The 22,500-nt window shown below is 39.2% G+C and overlaps 1 protein-coding gene across 11 annotated transcripts in view; it reads right to left on the reverse strand.

The window, feature by feature from the left end:
• FOXP1 (forkhead box P1) overlaps positions 1-22,500 on the reverse strand; it is a 628,729-nt gene that overhangs the window by 262,348 nt on the left and 343,881 nt on the right. The window contains exon 1 of one of the 11 annotated variants that reach the window (XM_087708878.1): positions 3,417-3,435. The exons of 9 other annotated variants lie outside the window; for them this stretch is intronic. The gene's annotated coding sequence lies outside the window, so the exon portion shown is untranslated. Of the gene's footprint in view, positions 1-3,110; positions 3,209-3,416; positions 3,436-22,500 lie in introns of those variants that run through there. One more of the 11 variants, XM_087708877.1, reaches the window with a different exon arrangement.

Raw genomic sequence — 22,500 nt, forward strand, 5'->3', positions numbered from 1 at the left:
AGAAACGGGCTCTTTCTGAATAAAAAGACATCTCTCAAAGCAGAGGAACATCAGAGCCGTAATAAAAGTCCTCCTGTACTTTTCTGTCTTTAAAATATATTACGGCATGTTTTCCCAACACTTGTGTGTGTGTCAAAGTAAACTGTGCCTCCCTCTTTAAGGACATATGAACAATGCCTTTTTATAAATGTGGAAAAATATGGAGAAAACATGTTTGCAAACAAGGTTGTTCTTGAAGCAGCACTAGCTATGGGTGCTAGCGATTCTGCTACAGTGGCAAACCTGGGGTGGGAGGTGAAATCCATTCCACAAGCAAATGAATGCCTATATTATTTATTAAAAACCTAAGATGGAGGAAAAAGTCTTCCTTCAACAACAAGCCGAGGGTAGATCTTCCTGCACAAACCACTCTGTGTATTCAAACAGATTGTATACTGATTGTAGTGTTGATAGTGTTCTGGTGCTTTCAAAAAACTCTTTTATTTCCTACCCACTGTGGGTTGTGGCAGCCTCTTTGTGTTTTCATTTTCTTTATTAGTTTCTCTACAGCCACAATTTGTAGAGTAATAGAGATGGTAGAGACCAAAGGGGTTATCAGGTCCAACCTCCTGCACATTGCAGGATTCATTAAACCATTCCCAGATGACTTTCTATAACCTCTGTTTGAAAACAGGGAAGAGGAAGAACCACTCCATGTGGTAACCTCTTCCACCGACTGACAGCTCTTACTGCCAAGTTCTTCCTAATGCATCGGTCTGTATTTAGATTTACATTTCTTCCCATTAGTTCTAGATTTAACTTTTGGAGCAAGTGAGCACTTCATTGTATTTAAAGACAACTGGATTGTCCCTTTTAAACCTTATCTTCTGCAAGCGAAATACACCTAGGTCTTTTCACCATCCTGGCAACCTTTCCAGTTTATCACTGTCTTTTTAAATATGGGATATACAGAAATGAATGCACTACTCCAAGCAAGGTCTGAATAAGGTAAGACAGCATAGAGTAGAACAATTAATTCCTTATTTTGAATTGAATTGAATTGCTTTATTTGTATGCCGCCCTTTTCCCTGGGAGGACTCAGGGCGGCTCACAATTCAGGGGAAGGGGGGACAAACAAGTTACAAACATAAAGACAATACATCATTAAAAACGCAACAGTCATACTATTCGAGTGGGGTTGAGGTCTCTAGCCCCAGGCCTGTCAGGACAGCCAGGTTTTAAGGGCTACGCGGAAGGTCTGGAGGGTGGTGAGGGTACGAATCTCCACGGGGAGTTCGTTCCAGAGGGTCGGAGCAGCCACCGAGAAGGCTCTCCTCCGGGTAGTTGCCAGCCGACATTGGCCGGCTGATGGAATTCGGAGGAGGCCTAATCTATGGGATTTTATTGGCCTAGTGGAGGTAATTGGCAGTAGGCGGTCTCTCAAGTACCCAGATCAGGGTATTTGAGGGCATTATTTACTTCCAGATTCCTATCTCTACCTCTGACCAAAAGTAGTTCTAACAAACACACATTTACCTTGTGAATGTGACAAATGTAATCAATGAATGAAGCAAGCGCTCTTCTGATCTGGCTGAGTAGAGCTGCCCAACATTACTGAATTATTTTACAACGGCGAGTCTCAACATGTACCAATGGAGGGTTTACTCACAGTTACAATATATATATATATATATATATATATATATATATATATATATATATATATATATATATATATATATATATATATATATATATATATATATATATATATATATATATATATATATATATATATAATACAATTGTATTATGTAAACCAGTCCTAATTTTTTGAGGTAACCTAGAATATGTGGTATATAATCTAGTGGAGAACGATAAATTTAATTATAAATTTTAAATTCACAATTCTGATTTCTTGAAGAGCATGTAGCAAAGGAAAGGTTTTAATCCAAACGTGTTATGGCATTCATAAATCATTATTACAAAAACACTCCTTTCATAATCTGATCCATTTTATGCCTAGAAGTTCGTTTTTCTGTAAATTATATTCCAACTAATTTAATCTGCAGAATAATAATCTGCAAAATTAAGTGGTGCTTTGCTAAACTATAACATAATATAGTTTAGAAGCATAGTCAATCTCTCACCTCCGCCACCTTAGAGATGAACTGATTAATCACAATTAATGACTTCAAGTGCCAAGCCCCATGGCTGCTTTAGGAATCACAACAAGCAGAATGGATCAAGTCATTGTGATCTGTTAGTAAATAAATCTCTCTCAGAATTTTGCAAACATTTTCTGACATGCTTGCCTGGCTGACTAAACGGGTCAATCATTTAATCAGAGCCTTCAAAACTTTCTTGGGCACATACAATTTCTTATTTTAATAGCAGCTCTTGACTATAACCTTAAAAGCCTCTCATTAAGCATTAAAAACAAATATTCTTATTCCACATGCTTATTGTTCTCTTTCTTTGAGAAGTAAAGCTAAATGCTAACCAATGTCATCTGATATTCGAATTATATGCAATATAGTCTGTCAAATGTAACAATTCCACAATCACTCATTTTAATGGAAATTGAGCAAATTCTCGTATCTGTCCCAATAAATTCAATGGAACAGTATCCCATTGCTTTGTGGGTGGTGGCCATGAAGTCAGTGGAGGAAAGAGAAGGGAAAAGTAATGTTTCTCCCCACCTCCAGATTCTTTGCATAACAATATGAAAGGAGTAATTATTGCTGTCAATTTTCCTCCTAGGAATCAAAAAAAAAAATTAAGTAGTGGATATGCTTTCAAACTTAAGGCTAGCAATGAGAATTCAGTGGAGGCAAGCAACCAAACTGATCTATATATAGTAGGAAAATACAAAAAGAATATTAATCGGATTCTTTACTATGTTCTGCCATTATGTAAAGGCTTTATTATTCTCCTCTAAAACAAAAGAATGATTTCTTTCCCTTTACAATGTGCCAAAGAAGCACCAATAGCTTTTTAACTAAACCCCATACACCTTCACACCAACATTACTGAGTTGCACGCGTATGCTCACAGACATCCCATTCCACAATTACAAAGCAACTGAATCATATTCAAAGACTATTCTTTTTTTCCCCTTTGGCGATTACCTGAATGACAGCCCCTATCCTTTTGTCCTAGACATTTAAACTCCTCGCTTGATCCACACAGAATTTTCTAGCCATCAGATGTTCTGCTACTGTGCTAGTCGTCCTGCAGAAATTCTCTCTCTCTCCCTCCCTCTCTCTCCCTCCCTCCCTCCCCCCCCTCTCTCTCTTTCCCTTCTGAAAAAAAGCAAACAACTGGATAGCTATCATTACACTAAGGAAATCTCTTTGGAAAAAAAAAAACACCACCAAACCACTTGCTAATCTTTGCAGCCCCTTCATCCAAAGTTAAAGATAAGAAAAACAAACCTAAGTCAGTTTCAACCACATTCCAGGGACAAGTTCCCGTTTTCTTCTTTTATCAAAACACTAGCTTTTAAAGCCCCCCCCCCCCCACCGGCCCCTGACCTTGCAGGCTAAACTGCTGCTCACGCCCGCAAACAAAGCCATATTTGTTTAATAACTGATTGCTGCCATGGGTACAGTAAACAAGAGCCCTGGCATTTGTGTTTATGAACAAACACATCTTCTTGCAAGAGCAATTTAACATTAACCAGGTGGAATAATCAACGGATTTCATAGGTGAGACGCTGGGTAGGACAACTGTAAACAGAGCAGGGAGGAGAAAGGGGCCAGTCTCAGGGAACCAAGGTTGAAGCGGCAGCATTGCAGAGTAAACAGCTGGGGAGAGGTCAAGGCAAACAAACAGCCATCCTTCTGACATTCAGAGAAGTAGAAAAAAGGTTGCATGGCTATTGCTGGGAACAATGGGATCTTGAATATACAATGCCAGGTGCCTTTAAACAAGATGCAACCACTTCAAGTGATTTGTACTTAGTTATTGCCCTAACTAGACCATCAGCTACATCAACGCAACTAGAGGAATTTAGGTTGCTCAGTGGCTAAGACACTGAACTTGTTGATCAAAAAGGCTGGCAGTTTGGCAGTTTGAATCCCTACTACAGGTCTTCTGCGTGACCAGGGGATTGGACTAGATGACCTCCAAGATCTCTTCCAACTCTGTTACTGTTTACTGTAGTCCTTAATTATTGCACTATCTGGATGATCAGTTACATCAATTTATATGCCTGGAACTTGAGTAAATTGTACCCCGTTACTGCACTAATTGGACTGTCAGTTACATCAACTTATAACCCTGCAACAAGAATAGTTTTACTCCTTCAATAATTACACCAACTAAACCATCAGCTACATTAACTTACAGGCTGGTTACTCGAGTAATTTGTACTCCTTAGTTATTGCACCAACTCAGCCATCAGCTACATCAATTTATAACCCTGTATCTCTAGTAATTCGTACTCCTTAGTTATTGCACTAACTAAATGATTAGCTATATTAACTCACTCAACTGCAACTCACTCAATAATGCTTGTGTGAAAAGGTGTGCATTTGTTTCAATCCTCCTCCCATTTGAAAATGGATGTAAAAGAACCGCTTTACGAGAGTGGGACAAGGCAACAGAAGTGCAGCTATTGATTCTTACATACATCTTTATAGAGAAATACATGACATACAGCTGTGAAAAAGAGAAAGCACAGTCTTAAATCACATTTTCCCACAGGCCTCTTACAAACAGTAATTAATTAGAATGTTTTTCATGCCTCTAAAATAAATATTGTGAATATTATGAGCTACACATAAACTTGTCAACTCATATAAAAGTTCAGCACAGCCAATCACATGTACATTAAAAAGAGAGGTAAAAATTAAAACTGTACTTTTACTAGGAAGGTGGTAAGAAAACACCGTTCTTTGCAGATTTTAAGTGTGCTGACCAAGGGCATGTAAATTACCATAGGCAATTAAGAATGTCCCCTCATGCTCTCTGGCCAAAAATACGTTTCTGAACTATACTTTAGCCAGAGCACAATGTGTCTGATTGGGCAATAAGGCCAACCCCAACCCCATGCTGTTACAGTCATCTAGCAAATGTGAGGGTATATAAATTGAACAAATAAATAAACATATCTTCTAGAAGTCATGTTCTGTTCAAAATTAAGTTACCACTATTGCAAAACTGAAAACATCAACGCAGAAATGTAAGAATGAATATAATGAAGTTAATCAAGGTGCACTAAACAGCATCAGTTACAAAACTATTGCACAGTAATGTTCTAAAACATTTGGACACTGCTCAGTTAAGCAACCAGTCTGATTCTTAGGACTTTTTTTTTGGGGGGGGGGGCAACAAAATTCTGTTTCATACTTGAAATATTGGCTTACTCATTAGGGGAGGAAAGTGCATATTTTTAAGTGCTATAGTCTAAATAATTCTGATCAAACTAAACTTTGATGGATATTAGTTTCTTACTAATAGATATGTTTCAGGCTGGGTGGTGCTGGGATATAAACTTAGTTTAAAGAAGAACTCTGTAACATTGTTTCCTCTCTTTAGATATAATTCTGTTCTGGATGTTTTGGATTTTACGTTGTTGTTAGTTGCGAAGTTGTGTCTGACCCATCGCGACCCCATGGACAACATTCCTCCAGAGCTTCCTGTCCTCTACCATCCTCTGGAATCCATTCAAGCTCATGCCTACTGCTTCAGTGACTCCATCCAGCCACCTCATTCTCTGTCATACCCTTCTTCTTTTGCCCTCAGTCTTTCCCAGCATTAGGCTCTTCTCCAGTGAGTCCTTCCTTCTCATTAGGTGGCCAAAGTATTTGAGTTTCATCTGGCCTTCTAAAGAGCAGTCAGGGTTGATCTCCTCTAGAACTGACTAGGATTATGTTATGTTAGCACAAAGATATAAAAGAAGCACCTGTGGTCACCAATGGATTTCTCCATTACATCCAAATTTAATACATGTTTGCTTCTCATGTCTAACCTTCTCACTGTTGTAGTTCCTTCCAATTTTTTCAAGAACTCTCAAATTTCTCTGACCTACACTACCTCTGTTACCTTACTGTATGTGAGATCTATACTCAGGATTCCAGTCTAGATGTTAGTTATCCAGGTGATTTTTGTTTCATAATCTGTACTTAGGTGCATTTTTACCAGATTACAGAATCTCAGAAAAGGAAATCTCATCCAAACTCCTGCTTGGAGTTCTTCTAAAGCATTTCAGACAGTTGCCTAGATAGCCTTTCTTTGAGATTATGAAATAAACGTACCACTTCATGTACAAACTGTTCTATTAGATGACAGGTTATCACTAGTTGTTTTATTGTTTTATAGCTTTTTATAGCTTTTTTATTGTTGTGAGACACCCAGAGTTGTGTTTTAAGATGGGCAGCCATAAAATCATAATAAATTAGCCTTTTTTTCTTAATATCTAACTTGAGTTTAATTTATTGCTATTTTAACCCACTGGTTCTGGATGTTGGTGGTTAAAAGAAATCAACTCCATTTCCACTTCTAGTTTACAGCCCTTTATATATATGAAGCCTGCTGTCATATACTCTCCTCAATTCACTTCTGCATGCTAAACATTTTTAGTACTTTTAATCGTTTTTCATTGGACTTGGACGCCAGTCCTGGCACCATCATGGTAGTCTTCCTTGGAATTCCAGTTTTTCAAAGTCCTTTTTTTTCTCCAGTGCCCACAATTGAAGACAATATTCTAAATAAGGCTTGACAAAGACAGGATACAATGGGAAAATATTTCCTGTAACTTGGACTCTGTGTGTCTCCAGCATTCACCTTTCTATTATTGTTATTATTTATTAAATTTAAATGCTGTCCCTATCTCTGTAATAGATAAAAAGATAATAAAACAATTATAATTTAATAAGAATTAAATTAGTTATTAGCAATTGAATTGTACTGCTGGCTTGTTTTCAATGCAATCTACTAGAACAAGTAGATCTACAACTTGAGCCACCTGGTTCAAGTATTCTCTATTTTATGTTCATGTTTTTGCATGTTTCATCTCGGTGTGCAAGACTTTTCTTCCCTTTCATTTGGTTCTCTGTTAAACCTCTCTAAATCTTTATGGACATGATCTTTCTGTTCTAATGTATTACCCATTCATCCTGTGTCATCTGTAAATTTGCTCATCACCCCAGGTCATAAACAAATACATTGAAAAACACATGGCTCAAGGCAGAGCCTGTGGCACTTTATAATAATCACCAAACAGATGTGGAAACATTTATGAATGCTCTCTTGGTATGGCCCATTCAGCCAATTAACCTCTAACAGTTGCATTATCTAACTCTTATCTTTTATCAATAATGAAGATATCAAAAAAAAGTATGTCTGTGTCAACGTAAGATTCCCCCAACTTATTAAGCTAGTTAACACTGTCAAAAAAAGGAGATAAGGTTTGTTTGTCTCAAACCCATACTGAACCTGTCAACTGTTGTGTTTCTATCCAAGTTCTCAGAAATGTGCTGTTTAACAATATGCTTGAAAAGCTTGTTCACAATAGGCAACAAATTGATAGGTCGATAACTTCTCATGGCCAACTTTTTCTGATTGTTGAGGAATCATTTGCTGTCCTCCAATTTTCTGGAACTTCAGCAGTACTCTTGGGACTTTCCAAGATTCATTTAACAGTTGCTCAGTTGCTACACTAGTTCCTTTAGCACACTAGGATATAATTCATCTGACTCTGGAGACTTAGGTTCAATTAAACTACTGTTCTTTTATATTCCTCTTGTTTAACTTGAGCTAAGCTCCTTCCTTTCTCTGTGCACTATTTCTCAACCTCAGCAACTTTGAGACGTGTGGACTTCAACTCCCAGAATTGGCTGGGGAATTCTGGGAGTTCAAGTCCAAACATCCCAAAGCTGCTGAGGTTGAGAAACATTGCTTTAGTGGCAAAATGATAGCCAATCTAGGCTATCAGTAGAACTCATGGCCTCCCAATTTTTAGCCTGATGCCTTTAACTATTATACTAAACTGGTTCTTGAATATAAAATGCCATTTAAAAACTCCTTTCTTTCTGCTGTTTACCTAGATACATGTACCTATATTAATTTGTATTTCATGTAAAGAAAGTGCATATTTTATGGTACCAGATTTAATCTCCAAATCCTTCTCATACAACTAGCAAAACTTCTGCATAAGACCATGACAAGTCACTGCCAATCATGATCAAGTAGATAATTCTGATTAAATAGATCAATGTTCTGACTAAGTCACTGAGGACGTCGGCTAACACGTAGCATATTTAGTAATGATAAAACTGACACAAGGGATTCAAAATGATATCTGGACTTAATCAGAACTTAATTAGAAACAATTACATGATCATTTTTTTTATTAAATCGAGGTGGTGTTGCAGAAAATAAACATGACAATAACATGCCTATATATTTTGATTAGATTACATCCAAGCACACCCAAAAGCAAGGCACAAGAAAGAAAATTTCTTCTAACACTAACTATACACATCTATATACAGTATATATATTTATTCAATAATATAATTACTATTGAAAAAGTGTTGGGAAGGAAGTAACAGAACATTGGGAAGGGAGAACAGTATTGAGACTTATTCATGCTGTATATATAGTAGCAGGAGGTGCTGATGTTAAAATTCATCTTATAGGGGATCTGCTGACATAAAAATAAGTAAAAATAACATATAAATATATAGGGAAAGTAGAAGAAATCAACGTGTCTATTTGAAATCTCATCATATTAGAACTGTTGTCATTGTGGCTAGTTCTTTCTAGACATTCTATTCACTTTCTCCAGAAGGTTTAGCCTGGGTCTTTCAAAGGTATCTCTCATCCATCTTTGGGTATGCACATAACTGAATGGGCAGTCCCAGCAGAAACAGTCTGTGTAGGCACACACTCATGCAGACAACTGGAGAAAGTCTTCTAGATGATGTAGTACTTCATGTGACCTGTAATTATTGTATAGTTCTGTCTTCTATATCTTCTCTGCTTTATCCCAGGAACCTTGGTAATAAATTTTTGTTAAATAAACAAAAAACAAAAATACCCAGAGGCAAGTATTCTATTTTCAGAATTTTTAAATTCAAATGGCACAAATCTGAAATCTCATGCATAATGTTGCATGGCCAGCCTATTATTTCAGCATTAAAATATCTACAGATTACAACTGAATTTCTTATGTGATCCTTTGCAGACATGTAAAATCGGTTTCTTCAGTGAAAAGGAAGTACTGTATGATAAAAACTACAAGCATATCATTCAAATGCTTTATTGGTCAAATAGATGAATGCCTTTATTAGTTCAACCCTTTTTGTAATGGAGTGCCACTGATGACCCAGTGTTATCCTCATCTCCCTGCTATTAATCACATCGCCAAGAGCTCATTTTGTTTTAAAATCTTAAGAAATTGCCATAATTTAAAGACATGGTATCTTCCTAATGGGTAATGTTTCATAGTCTATATTGCTTCCTATAACAAAACCTTTGTGGCAATGCTGAGCACAATATTAAATCACCAGAAAGTTAAATTAAAATATTTAAATGATAGAAAAGCTTTATGTAAACTATATTTTGCATATCTTACTTGCCATGTATTTATTGAGTTAAAATCACATTATTTTTAGAATTGCAGCAATCGAACATGTATGGCTTATGTATAAGCTTATGAAAACATTTCCTGGGCAAATTTAAAATAACACATACTTTTAAGAGGATCTATAGTTAGTTATTTATTAATCACATTTATGTGATTAATAAATGGCTGCCCATTTCACAAAAAAACAGTTATTGATTTATTAATCACATTTATGTGATTAATAAATGGCTGCCCATTTCACAAAAAAAACAGTTATTTATTTATTAATCACATTTATGTTGTGGCTGCCCATTTCACAAAAAGCACCTCTGGGCAGCATTCCACAATCAATAAAACAACAAATATACAAAAATAATCATTATAAAAATAGAAATGTCATTATGAAAATGACAATGTTATATAGAAAGGTAAAACGCACAAATCATATGGAAAGAATGAAAAGATCAACCACAGTAAAGCCATCAAGAATATCTTGGCTATCCTGGGATCCCCAGGTCTGGTGAGTAGGTCTTGAGGGATTTCCAAAATGATAGCAGGGATGTAGCTAACCTGACCTTGGATGGGAGGGGGAGGGAAGATAGACTGTTCAGTAGAGAAATATAGGTCCCTGGAAGATGGCATATGCATCATGCCTTCCCTGCCAGATCAAATGGTACAGGTGGATATAATCGGGAAAGGGGTCCCCTCAGATAGCCCGGTCCCATGCCATGAAGAGCTTTAATGTTTGAATTGGACCCAGAAACTGAGTGGTTGCCAATGCTGTTCGTGGAGCAGAGGTGTAATATATGCTCTTCTGGGAGCACACATAACAGCCTTCATCTCTGCATTCTGTACCAGTTGAGCTTCTGGATGCTCATCAATGGCAGCCCTAAGTAAAGCACATTACAGTAGTCCAATCTGAAATGACTAGGGCATAGATGATTGATTGTAAACAGAGCCGCCCAATTCAGGAAGGGATGAAACTGGCATGAAACAGAAAGTTCTCCCAACCAATACTGTCATCTGTTCCTCCTAGACTTAATTGTGAGCCCATGATTGCACACGGGATCTGTCTGTTCTTGGGTCTTTAATACAAACAATGAAGATAGATTTTAAACAGACATTGTTTTCCGTTTATTTCAAACTGCATAATTTCTTAGTTCTATAACACAAAATTAAGGATATGCCCTTGTTGAGAATCACTGGTGCGGCAAAAGACAAACAGTTAAGAAAATTACATAAAACATAGATGTACCTTGATGTGCCTCGACAACACTGGTTCTTACAGGGGGAAACTATATGATAATTTAAGCAAAATGTAGGCATAAAGAGAAAGAAGATGAATCTTTGCCTTTGTCAAGCATCTTTAACTAGAAATGTGGTAATATTATATTATAAAGTAAATGCAAACAACTGTTTATTCCCACTCATTCAACATAGAAATCTCTTTCTGTTAGTCTTGCAAAGAATTTGTAAAGTAAAATTTGGAATGCCTAAATTTATTACAAAATTCGGAGAAAAATCATTAACTTTCCAGTTGTTGGTAAGGATTAGCTCGTGTTTACTGTTCTGCAGTTATACATCAAGGAAAGGAAAATAATTAAGGATCAAAGATGCTACAGTTGAACAAATTCAGTCTTCCTTTGGACAGATCATATACCAATTTCTTCTAAATAAAATGTTTTCATCTGATAAATAAAAATATAATTGTATTTATGTGAACATTATTTTTTATAAATGTTACATATGATTTAGTTTTTCCTCCTAGGAACAAAATAAATACATAAACAGATTTCTGTTTTGGTTCTTATTTCAAGATATCAAATCTAACACATGCATGACAAATATATTTTATGGTTAGCATAAAATGGCTTAGGAGGCTGATCTGGATATAAAACCTTTCACCTATCTTTAGTATCTGCAGAGCCAATTTACACTACACTGACCAAGTTATTATAGCCTAATGAATCAGCCACAGCATATATCAACTGCTGTACATAACTGGTAAAGTGGCCACTTTATAACCCTTTTCACCACTTAACAGTGAATCCAACTCCACTAATCCAACCTCCAAAGCCAAATCTAACCTAAATAATGAAATAATTTTTAATTGATAAGAACAAAAAAAAGATGCCACACTCTTCTTTTTCCTAATGCTATGTACCCACAACTATGTATTTTCAGAAAAGGGAAGCAATCATCATTTTAAGCCTAACATTTTCTTTCCAACAAGAACCAACTCTTAGCCAAATATTTGACTCTCTGTGTTACCACATATTTCCCTGTTGAAATAGCTAAACAACATGGCTAGCACCCATTGGGGGAAATGTTTAATTTACTGGCATTTCTGAAAGAACACAGTGGATCTGGCTGAAGAATTCAAAGAGACTGTTTAATATGTGATTGTGAATTAATTTATTCATTCATTCCCAAGCACTAGGACTTTGGGATTGCACACACACACACAAAAACCTGAACAAAAATATAAAACTAATATAAATTTGCCAGTGGTCACTCAACATATGTTATGGACCAAAGACTTGTTGCAATAACAATTTCCAGGACTTTTCTAAACAAGGTGAGATTTAGGTCCAACTATACTTCTGAAGGCAGCAAATTCCAGAGTGTATGAGTTACTTTTGAGAAGCCTGGACATCACAGTCAAATCCTATGGACATTACAAGGAGATGAGATTGTCAGTAGGTACTCTTTAAAAGAATGGACAGAATTTTAAGGCAGACTCAGATTTATTGAGGCAGTCTGTGATATGATATAGGGGAAAATAAGCACTTTCAATTGGACCTAGAATTCAACGAAGCAACTTTGGAATAGATTTTTCCAATTAATTTCCAGGCTCCCACCTTCTGCATCAGATGCAACTTTACAACTCCAGGAAAAATATTTGGGTAATAAAGGGGTAAAACAGTGTTCCAAGAACGGATATGGTTCCCTAAGAGCTGGGTGAAAGAGCCCATTTCCAGCTTCCAACCGTTGCTTCAGCAGGAGCTCTCACTCCACAAGCACTTTCTAAGGATGAAGTTATTTCTTCCAGAGAAGAAAGTGTGATATAATTGCAAAGTCAATTTTTCACTGGGTTTTTTTTTTTTTTGTTTAAATTACATCACATTTTAGCAACCATTCAAAGTAACAATGCCACTGGAAAAAAGTGGTGCATCTCCATGGCCACATAATCAAAATTTGGGGGATTGACAACCACCATGTATTTACAACGGTTTTATTATCGTGCATTCAAATTCAGTGGATGTTATACTTTACTGATTTGTGAATTTACTTACAGGTGAAACTCGAAAAATTAGAATATCGAGTTTCACCTGTATACCTTGAAAAATAAGAATATAACATATCTTATTTAAGAAAGAAGAAAACAACAGCCACCATATAATTCTGCTTAGCTAAATTCTTAGGAGCTAATTCCAAAAATAATTCAGAAATTCTTTGGACGTTTCTGTGAACACAGCATCTCCCTCCTATTCATTAAGCAATCTTTTAGAGTCGCTTGCACAATGTCCAAAGTATTTCTTCCAAATCATTTTTTTAGTGTGCCCAGTGCTAGTGGATTCTTCCGTCTAATTCTCAAAAAGGTCAGTGCAACCAATTGGGACATGTGCTGGTTTTTTCCCCTACTTCATATTTCTTGAATTTTGATATTAATATTTGTATTAATATTACTTGTAATCTGCTTTGGGGAGATTATTTTGGAAAGAGGGTTCAAACTGTTATACTAAATAACTGATAAATATAGTAGTTGATTTTGATTTTAAAGCTGTAAATCTGAGTGATTCTTATCTGCTAGAATTAAAATTGATTATATATTATAAAACACACTGAGGAACAAACACGTGATAAAAATCACTCTTTTTTCCTTGCCACTGACTGCCAAGAGTTCAAATTATCTCTTCTCCTGCTCTGAAAGTCAGGCTTTAAAAATAGAAGGCTGGAAAGAAAGGTAGACCCTGTCAAAGCATACTTTGAGAGTGGATGCAGAATGACAGGGAAATTTGAAGCCTTCAGAATATGTTCCAATTTCCAATTCTGAGCAGAGAATCTTTGCTTGAAAGATTTTTCCTGTTGAATTTCACCCAAGTCCATTGTGCTACACTTTTTCAATACCCTTAAGTGTTTACTTCAGCGAACAACCCCAGATGCTTTTATATATATACAGTTTTGCTCAAACTTACAATAATACATCATGGTAGTCTTAAGACTATCTAAACACAAAACATCATTCTTTACAAAATATCATAAATAGGTTCTGCTAAAATAGTATTGCAATGATGAAAAGAAATGACTTCTTAAAAATTCCCAAGTACACAGGGAGAACAAAGAAGTGTACTATTATATGATAGGAATATGTCTTAACAAAGGACACAATTCACATCCTAATGTGCTACAAACATGCTAACTTTTTGTTGCAAAGGTCCAGATCAGAAGTGGGTTTCAGCCAGTCCAGTATGTGTGTACCGGTGTCAGAAATCCGGCATGCGTTTGCATACTGTGGCTTCCGGAGGCTCCCTACTGGTCCCTCCCCTGGCGTTCCCCCACCTGTCGCTTCCCCCGCCTGGTCGCCGTTCTCTCTCTCTCTCTCTCTCCCCGCCTGTCCGCACCATGCTTGCCCCACCAACCCACTTACTTTGCCAGACTCAGCTGTTGGAAGAAGCCCACACTTCTTTCTCTTTGACAAGCACCTTGCAAAACCGGGACTTTGCAAACCACTTCTCAAAGAGAAGGAAGGGTGGAGGGGGACGGACTTCTTCAGATGAGCCTAGAAAGGCCGCTTTGCCTCCGCTGCTCTCCTTCCCGCACTGCAGGTACGGCCTCAAGGGGAAGATGTCCTACCAAGGCAACAATATTTCTCAGATCACAGTGAAGTGAAGCGCCCTCTGGCATATTCTACCAACCTTGGGCGGCCAAGGCGGGTGGGTGAGAAGCTCCAAAAGTCCGGCAAGGGGAGGGGGCACCTGGTGGGAGGAGCAGCTTCCCCTTCAGCCTCCAAAGCCACACTTGACTGTCTCAGCTCTGGAGGATGCTTTCTCGGCCGGCCCCCAATTTATAAACAGAAATTAACCATCTTCTTTTAAACTTTCAATTTTAATGAGAATTTAAGAAGTTTTAGAAAAATTCTCATTGAAATGGAAAGTTTAAAATAAATTGGTTAATTTCCGTTTATAAAGGTCAAGTGGTGGTGGTGCACAGGCTGCTGACCAACCCAGTGCCTGGTCAGGGTGGCGGGGCTACCCTGGAGCATCACCCAGCCAGGAAGGGGTGCCAGGAGAAAGCTGGGCTGCCAAAAGCCCAACTGAAGCTGGCAACAGGGCATGAAGGAGAGGCTGCCCAGCAGAACTGGGCAGCGTCCCCAGGTTGGTGAGCTGGAGGGGAGGTTGCATGGGCCTGGAGGCAGCAGGGGTCGAGGCTGCCCTGGGCATCTGCAATGTAACCTGCCACACGCAGCTCTCGGAGAAAGGAGGCAAGGAAGTGAGCCCCGGGCCTCATCTCTGCCTTCTTCCTCGAGAACTGGCTTTGGGAATGGCCAGCCTCTCTCACCATTGCTCCCTTCACTCTCCTTCCACCCGGAGGTTCAGCCAACGGGGGACCTCCCATTTAGCCTCCCACGAGGCTGGGTGTGGCGGAACATACAGCGAAGATGCATCCATGTCTACTATTACTAGTATCACCACCACCAGCAACAGCTCGGTAGCAGCAGCGGTGGCTGGTCTCTGCTCCTGTGCTTTGCAGCATGGCTGGAGATAAGCACCGCTGAAGTGGCACTTCACTTGCTGCAGCTCGGACACCTGGGAGATGGGAGTAGCGCTTTCCGCGTTTGGGGAAAGGCGGCCAGGGCCAGTGGGGCCCTCCGCTGACCCTATGGGGTCCTCCAGGTGTCCAAGTTGCAGCAAGTGAAGTGCCACTTTAGCGGCACTTATCTACAGCCACGCTGCAAAGCACGGGGAGCAGAGACCAGCCAGACCCACAGAAGCAAAGACGCTGCCGCTACCCTGTTGTTGCTGGTGGTGATGATACTAGTAATAGTAGACATGGACACATCTTCGCTGTATGTTGCGCCACACCCAGTCTCGCGGGAGGTGCCCTGCCAGCAGAGCCTCCGGGTGGAAAGCGAGTGAAGGGCGCAGTGACAGGAGAGACTGGCGATCCCTGAAGTCAGCTCTTGAGCAAGGAGGCAAAGATGAGGCCAGGGCTTGCTTCCCTGCCTCCTTCCCCTGAGAGCTGTGGGTGGCAGGAGAACAAAGCTTCTTTGCCAGCCTCCCTGCTGGCAAAACATAATTTTTTGCAACTGGAAGGTATGTGTGTGAGAGAGAAAGGGGGGAGAGAGTGAGAAAGAAAGAGAAAGGATAAGAGAGAAAGGAAGGAAGGAAGAGAGAGACAAAGAGAGACAAAGATAGAAAGACAAAGAGAGAGAAGGAAAGAGAAAGAAAGTTGGAGAGAGAGACACAAGAAAGAAGGAAGGAAGGAAGGAGAAGAGAAAGGAAGGAAGGAAAGAAAGAAAGAAAGAAAGAAAGAAAGAAAGAAAGAAAGAAAGAAAGAAAGAAAGAAAGAAAGAAAGAGAGACAAGAAGGAAGAAAGGAAGGAAATGGGGGAGACACAAGAAAGAAGGAAGGAAGGAAGGAAGAAGGAAGGGGAAGAGAAAGGAAGGAAGGAAAGAAAGAGGGAGAGAGAGAGACACAAGAAAGAAAGAAAGAAAGAAAGAAAGAAAGAAAGAAAGAAAGAAAGAAAGAAAGAAAGAAAGAAAGAAAGAAAGAACTTATTATCACAATTGAGCCCAAAATTTGGTTGCTAAGCAAGAGCATTCTTAAATGAGTTTCACCACATTTTACAAGTTGGTCACTCCCACCCGATCACATGACTGTTAAGCCATACCCACAAAATAGGCCACACCTACAGAATAGGTTCTAAAAAATTTAGAAACCCATCACTGGTCCAGATGCTAAGTGACTGGTAAGTGAAGAGAAACTGTAATCTTAAACTTTAGATTTAAGTCTACCAGAAAATATAATCTCAAAATGGAAATATAACTTCTCAGCATAAAACTAAAGAAATCTATTGTCCACAATGCAATATTTTGCCCTGCAAATTTACTCACAGATATACCCCCCCATATATGTTAGCCAGTCTTAATTCCAGCCCTCCATTCCCCAAAGAATGATAACCATCTATCATAGCTCATCGTTAGCACTGAGGAAAAAAATAAATCAGAACCAGAGAAAGGGTCGTTATCATACAGCAAGCCTGACATAACTTAACCTGTAGCTCCGATAAAATTTGACGTAGCACTCAGCAGAAGTCAATGACCACCTAGACCAGGGCTGTCAAATTCATGGCACACTGGCCGGATGCGTTATGTGCTGGCCACACCCACACTCAGTTTAGCAAAGGGGGGAGAGGAAATCCCGAAAAGTCACAGGATGCTGCCATGATGACGTAAGTTTTGACACCTCTGACCTAGACCATCCACTGCAGTTAGGGCATGTTACTCTTTATGAGAAGGTATTATGGCTGTCAAGGGTGTTAAAGAGTCCCTCCCTTGCAAAATTCTGCTATTTGCAGGTAAGGAGCTTACACTTGTAAACGGACAAACGGATTGTGGGCAAGTGCCCATTCTGCAGAGATTAAGCTCTGAATAAACAGGTAGATCTGTGACTGGAACAGCTCCAACGTTCCTCTTGAAATAAAGAGCTCTTCTGACAAAAGAGCCGGTTGCAGCCCTTCATCAATTGCCAATCTTTTGACGAGGAAGGCTTAATTTAAATCAAGAGAATAGAGTTGTCTCAGCTAGCAGAACCACTAATAAGTAAAGAACACTTTTTTACTCATAGGTAGATCTGCTGGCATGGAGAGCTTTTAACTGTCACTTAAAATAAGGTTTATCTGGCATATCTGCCAGTGGGATACAACTATGTTTTAAGCACAAGCATCGTCCTGTAAAGAAATCCCAGTTCAGACAATGATTAGAAAAACATCAATATTGAGAGTGGATTTATCTTTAAGAATCATTCACTCCTATACAAGCAAGCTAAAATGGCAGCAGAGCACCACAGCTTTCTGATCCAACATGCTAAATGATGATGTGCTCAAGCTTTGTCTGATTTCTGGAATTAATATGAGTTAAATTGTAGTTAACACAGTTTTAACTACAATTGGACACCAAGGTACCTGTCTGGTTTTTATACTTCTTAACTACTGTGTTTCCCCGAAAATACAACCTGTCCTGAAACTAAAGCCTTGCCACATTTTTCGCATGGGGAAAAATAGAAGCCCATCCCCCAAAATAACCCCCCTGGACAACCTCCTCGCCTCCGACCAGGCAGAGCACCGCTCACCGACATAGCGGTATTCTGAAGGCGCCAAGCCGCAGGAGCCAGGGGGGGGAGAAAGGCGCTCACATTGCTTGCTGCCTTCAGAATGTCACTAGGTTGGGGAGTGGCGTTCTGGCCGGAGGAGGGAGTTGCCCAGCTCTCCCTGAAGCAGCTGCTGCCACCGCACTCACAGCATAACATCTTCTCCAGTTCCAAACTCGGCTGCCGAGTGTTCCAGCAGCGGCCGCTCTAGGAGTGCGCTCTATGGTTGTGGCCTGGCTGCTGGAAGACTCTATAAGAGAGTCTTCCGGACAGAGAGTCTTCCAGCAGCCAGCCACAACCTTAGAACACACTCCTAGAGCGGCTGCTGCTGGACGACTCGGAAGCCAAGTTTGGGAGTTTGGAACTGGAGAAGACGTTATGCTCGGAGCGCGGCAGCGGCTACTGCAGGGAGAGCTGGGCCCGGACATGTTGAGACTAGGAGGCATGCCTGCTGGGGGTGGAACAGGCGCTCACGCAACCCCCTTCTTCAGCCCGGCAAAGCTCCATGCACATCCCTAATGTGCCAAGCCGCGGGAGCTGGGGAGCAGGCAGAGCACGCCGTAGCTTGATGCGTTAGGAATACCTCCTAGGTCAGTGAATGGCGCTCTGCCTGGCTGGAGAAGGGGTTTGCCGGGTGGTTGCTCATGAGCTTGGTCATTTCATGGTTGCTTCGCTCCTGAGGCTGTGCCCGGCTCTTCGGGAGCCAGTTCGCAAGGAAGCAGCTTCCCGGCAACCCCAAAACAATAAGCCCTCCCCTATAATAAGCCCAGGGCCATATTTTGTAAGTAAAAAGAAAATAAGACCCTGTCGTATTTTTGGGGAAACACGGTATTTGTGATCTTAGATAGAGGTTATTCTGTTGTTAAATCCTCTTTTAGCCTTTGAACACGGATGTTAAAACAGTTTAAAATGGGAGTGATTTCAGTCTCAATTTCTTTGCAGAACCCCTGTGTGGAATATGAAACAAAGATGCAAAAGGAGTGGAAGACGACTTATCCCTGCCATACCTCATTTTCTTTATTATGTTTCAACTCTATTGGATAACCGTGGTTTCATTTCTACCATCCATGGCTGCATGTGGCTGGATATTGACTCAAAAAAGAAACTAATCAATAAATTGACCATAGAATCACATGTTATCTGGCCAACCAAGAGGAAAATAGCCAATCACTGGTTAGCATGTTGCATAACCAGTCCAACCCCTTTAGTCCCAATGAAATGGTGAGAGGTCTTGGAACTCTGGGCTTGGCCACAATTAGACCAGCATGCTTGCCATGTGTCACAACTACCTGGGAGATGATATGTGCATAGGCCCCAGACTGAGGATCCCTTAGTGAGGTAGGGATTCCACCTGCATTTAAGAAGATTGTGGTCCATTCCTTCCTCAAGATATTATTGCTAGACCTGACAATATTGGACAATTGTAATCCAATTTCCAACTTTCCTTTTTTAGAATAAGTTTTGGACAAGGTTGTCCATTGTTTTTATGACTGTTTTTCATTTGTTTCTTTGTTTTCATTTGCAGAATCACTGTAAATTGGACAGTCATACAAGAATGGATGAATCTAGATAAATAGATAGATGCATTAAAAATAACAAGGAGTATTAAGTCATTGACAAATGGCAAATGGCACACAGTTCTGTGGACTGAAGTTACCGTTCTTGAACAAAATAATTGAAAAAAGGTCATTGTTAAATTGCTGTAATACCTTAAGAGCTCGAATTCTATTTCCCCTGGATTAATTAGACAGAAAGATTTATAACATTATAAATCTTAATAATCTCACCAATGTAAGAACATCTATGTCATACTTAACAACTCATTTCTGAGTGAATACCATTATTAGATAATTATCAGTATCTGAAATCCACCTCTTCCATTTTATTACCCCCTGACCTCTTTGATTCCCCTTCTGCTTCCATCTGTGTATGCGTGCATGTGTGTATTGTTCCTGATAGTATATATACATGAAGTCTATAGTCCCCAGGAATTTATGCTATATTTATTTGATCTTAACATGTCACAACACTTTGTTTAATTCCTGTGAGGACTGTTAGATTGTGACAGAATGAAAATCTGTGAGTGATTCTATAGCACGGGTGTCAAACTTGATTGCATCCCGTGATGTATCACAACATTTTTTGCCTTTGTTTAGTGGGAGTGGGCATGGCCTGTGCATGATGCATCCGGCCTGCAGGCCGCCAGTTTGATACCCGTTCTATAGGATTGGAAGAGCATAACAGGTAAAGAACAAGCTTTGAACTGTGGTACAAAACTAAGTCATAAGGTGGTTAAAATAATTTCCAGAGACCTTTATCACAAGACGTAACATTATGTGTCACATCCCATATACCTTTATACATGCCACAAACTTTTCCACATATAAGGTTTTCAGGGCTTGTCGGGATCAGAGCATGACCAATAACCATACTGTTCTGTTTGCTTAGTAAACAAATAGAATGACCTTCACTATTAACAGGACTATTTCATTGATTATATATAGAAGTCTTATCATGCAGCCTTTATACTAATGTAGTACGGGCATCATTTTGGAAATTATTGTTCAGGAGTTTATAAAATTAGGACAAAATCCTAAATGTACTTATTTTAAAGCATGACAAAGTTGGGATTCAGGCTTGTTAACTTGAAAGGTGACAGCCCGGGTTTGAGAACTGAGTGCCATGCATCGGAGTCAGTTCCGTTACTTGTCCCAGCTCCTGTCAACCCGACATTTCGAAAGCAGGCAAATGCGGGTACATAAATAACTAGTGCTTTGACAGGAAAAATTACTGTGTTCCGTATTTTCATGCTGGTCACATGATGACAGAAGCATTTCTCAGATACTAAAGGCTACCTTGGCTCAGAATCAGAGATGAGCACCTCCCCCTTGAGTCAGTCATGACTGGATAGGGGAAATTTGAAAGGGGTCAAATTAGTAGCTACTTTTTATGTTCTTCCTCTTGGCTATGTTAATATGCATTCTTATGTTGCTCAAATCAGTACAATAATATGCCAGCATAATTTGAATTGCTTAATGATCAGCTGATGACCTGCAACTTGGCCTATTTCTGCATTACCATTCTGTAAGATGAGCTATTTTTTGGAGACATCTGTAAAAAAAATGAAAACAGGAGAAAGCATGACCATGCAAAATTATTGCTCTTATTTAGAACGGAACCAATAATATATCTCTTCCAGTTTAAATTGATCTGCAGGAACATACTTTTTTTTTTGTAACAGATAGCTCTACTGATATTTTGAAAGACCACAGAATACATGTTTAATATCGCTTCATCCAAAAGGGCTGATATTTAATTATATATAAAGTATCCACATAATGCCAGAGTGGTACTTTACAAAATGTAGATCAGGCATTTCATAGACAGGTTCCTGGATGTTTACAACCATAAAAGAACGTGAAGCACTTCACATGAACCATAATAAACATACAATGAAAGCTCCAATCAATTTCACCATCATTTCCATTATCACAGCATTATAGAATCATCAGTCAAATAGCACCCACCACAATAAGGCAGTATTAGATTTCAGAGGACTTGTCTTGATTGCCTTTCAAAAGGAAGTCAAGGTTGCCATCAATCTAACCTCCAAGGGAAGACTATGCCGAAGGGTGTAACTGATTTTGTCATCATCAAGATTGTGAAGGAGACATTATAAGGCATTCCTATGCCAAGACTTGCATAAGGAGAAGACAGAAAACAGAAGTTGAATACTGGAAGAGCTAAGAAAAAAATTAGGCTGCTTTCACAAAGCACTGGGGATGAAAAAAGGCTGGGTCACAAGGTTATATCTTCTAACAACCAATAATAGTATGTCTTTAAGCCATGGCCGGAGGATTCTGAGAAAGCAGTCTTAGAGTACACTGTTGGTAAGCTACTTTTCCCTCTAACCTTTCTCTCTCAGAACATTTGGATCTTGGAAACCAAAATATTATCCTATTTCAATTCATTCAAGAATTTAAAGGCCAACTGGCTAATGAAAGATATTTTAAGACAGTTTTTGTAGGCTTATGACTATGAGAAACCTCAGCATTCTTAAATTCAACACATTGTTCTACAGAGCTTAAGGAGGTGTCAGTTCTGGACTTTCTGTGACTGCACAAGAACTCGAGACTATTTCCATGCTTGAGCCCCCTCTCCTACATGGCTGGTTTTTCCCCCCAACATCGTATCCATAATTTTTAACCAACTTTTCTCAAACTTTAGAGTTAATAGCTATTTTGGGAAAAGCAATAGTAGAGATAATGTGTTTTCTGAAATCATGTGCATTATTCCCAGGATAAAGGGATCACAATCTGAGACATTGAATCTCAATCACATTGCACATGACCACAAAAACCTCAGTCAGGTTGCTGTGGTTTGAGTAAGGTTCCATTGGAGAATCAAAATGATTCTGCCATATAAAAATGGAAGAAATGGAGAAAAGTCTGAACAAAGGAGTTCAATATGTGAGGGTGGTATCATAACCCTTCCATCACCTACAAGACACATAGAAGTACTGTATCACATCTTGTTAAGTTCTTTTAGCAGCAGCCCAATCTAGTAAAAATA

This window comes from Thamnophis sirtalis, unplaced genomic scaffold (assembly GCF_051295495.1).
Source record: "Thamnophis sirtalis isolate CommonGarterSnake01/CBP01778 unplaced genomic scaffold, rThaSir2_p1.2 scaffold_3, whole genome shotgun sequence".
NCBI classification, from domain to species: domain Eukaryota; kingdom Metazoa; phylum Chordata; class Lepidosauria; order Squamata; family Natricidae; genus Thamnophis; species Thamnophis sirtalis.